The 2500-nt window shown below is 35.7% G+C and overlaps 1 protein-coding gene across 1 annotated transcript in view; it reads right to left on the minus strand.

Annotated features, from left to right (window-relative positions):
- Positions 1-2500, minus strand: part of LOC144968970 (uncharacterized) — an 86681-nt gene that overhangs the window by 61050 nt on the left and 23131 nt on the right. The window lies entirely within an intron of this gene.

Consider the following 2500-nt stretch of genomic DNA (forward strand, 5'->3'; position numbering starts at 1 on the left):
GTTTTTTTTTTTTTTTTTTTTTTTTTTTTTTGGGGGGGGGGGGGTTCACCTCAATCCCTTCGTCAAAAGATAAAACGATGTAGTGAATTGAGTTTCTAGTTTTAAAGATTAATGCGCAAAATCAAAAGGAAATTGAAAACGACGGTCAAGGGACAATGAATAAATGTGTTATCGTGTTACAGTTTGATGTTCTTACGACGAATGTTCATGCAGATTGCAATCAAAAAACTTTGCGATTCATTTAAAATTCAGACGAAATAAAAAAAAAAAAAAAAAGAGATTACGGCGCAAAATGGCCAATGACTTCTTCATACGCGAAAAGCACGAAATGTTTACGAAACTCAAGTCATAACAAACCAGAAGAAAAAAATAAATTTATCTAATGTTGTCAGGCGATAATTTACATAATATCACATTTTGGAATTATGTCTCAGGTTCTAAGTTTTTTAAGACAATTACATCACACACACACACACACACACACACACACACACACACACACACACACACGCACATGAAATCTCTTTAAAGGGCGCCGATCCATATGAGAGGAAGCTCCTAAATCTTCATGTAGAGACAGACATGGTCTCTTCCTATCATAACCCAAAATGTAACATGAAAATTTTTTTAATATATTATAATCCACATTTCTGGAATACATTTTCCTATTCAGAGACTTTTTTTTTTTTTTTTTTTCATTTTCTCCTCTGATATGAATTTTAGTTTGTTTCTTTTGGAGCACAACTTTTTATAGATAGATTATATGAAAGCAAGTTGGTAGGTATTGAGGCAGCTAGACAGACAGACAGACATATTCAGATAAGCAGGCTGATTGATTGATTGATAAATGAATGAATGAATTAATGAATGAATGAATTAATTAATTGAATGCTTATAAATATGAAAAAAAAACTTTTCTTCCTCAAATCTCATACCTTTGCACCTTTACAGACAATGATGTCTCATGGTACTCAGGAAGTATTCATAGTGTCAAAATACGGGATTCCCCAGACCAATGAAATTGACTCTAGAGTCCACACGCACCACATCAAACCATACTTTAGCTATCATCAAAGTCACAACAGCGACTAATAAACGACTTCATAGTGACAGGGATTGCTCCAAATCTAACATCAACAATAACAATAGCGATGTCATTCAATAACAAAAACACATTTTCTTAGTTATGGCTAGAAAAAAATTAACTTCAAATATAGCTAGATAGATTAAGATAACCCCCAACTAATTATAATGATAAAAAAGTCTCCGACTTGATACTTCGTTGAGGTCCTAAGTTCGAGACATTTTGACGAGATGGAGTTCATCTTAACAGCAACATTGAGGTAACATTTTCTAGTCAAAATGAAAGAAAAAAAAGTGTTTTATCGGTCTACTGGGAAATAATAAAACGCGTTAACTACCAGGCTCGTTCTTGTAACAAAATAATACGGGCTTTGTTGTATGAATTTATTTTTATTGCAGCGTGGAGGGAGGTAAAAGTACCCCCTATCTTTCTAGGACGTCAGTGATTTGAGATAGAAATAAAGTATAAAATACTGCAGGTTTTGAGGGCGGTCTTGTGTAGATAAAAGGCGTAAACGAAACAATCTAAGTGCTCCAAATTATTATGGAAGTGTAATATAGTAGTTAATGTGTGAAACTGGGGCGGACTTCAAAGGGTTGGAGTTGAGCTAGGCCCCCATAAAATGGTCTTTATGAGCTGCCATTACAAATACAGTTAACGCTGAGAGAGAGAGAGAGGGAGAGAGAGAGAGAGAGAGGGAGAGAGAGAGAGAGAGAGAGAGAGAGAGAGAGAGAGAGATGAGTATGGTGATATGTAACAAAATGACAGACACACACGCAGTCGAAGCGAAAGCGAAAGTGAAACTAAAGTGTTGAGAGGTGAAGTAATGTGAGGTGGTGAAGAGTTATCCGCTCTTGTCGAGGTGGTTAATTTTCTACCATTATGTTTACAGGAAATGCTTATTTATGCGCAGTGTTGTTTAAATAAATTGGAAAATTGTGTGTTGCACGTACTTGTTGTGGTAACCTTTGGTATACATTAGAATTTGATGGAAGATTGGTTTCATTTTGGGTTGTTGTGTGCACGCGAACGGTAACTGTTGTAAAAACATTTCAGTGTGTTTACGGTGATGGCGTTAATTTCAGGAAATAAACTAAATCTAAGTGGGATAAAAAAATAAACTAAGAAACTAAAAAAAAAGAGATGAGAGAAGACTAATATAGATTTAATAGATTCGGAAGATTGGGATGGTGTTTGTATTTGTTTGTTTATGTGTGTGTGCGTGTGTGTGTGTGAGAGAGAGAGAGAGAGAGAGAGAGAGAGAGAGGCGGATGCGATAAAGAGTAAGGGTGGCGGAATAATCATCAAACGTTTTTAAAAGTGCTAGAGAAGAGAAGAGAAGAGAAGAGAAGAGAGAGAGAGAGAGAGAGAGAGAGAGAGAGAGAGAGAGAGTGGAGAGTGGTTGTGTTAGAAAGA

The sequence above is a fragment of the Berghia stephanieae genome, chromosome 3 (genome assembly GCF_034508935.2).
Source record: "Berghia stephanieae isolate SIO BIC M18660-M18661 chromosome 3, UCSD_Bste_1.3, whole genome shotgun sequence".
NCBI classification, from domain to species: Eukaryota; Metazoa; Mollusca; class Gastropoda; order Nudibranchia; family Aeolidiidae; genus Berghia; species Berghia stephanieae.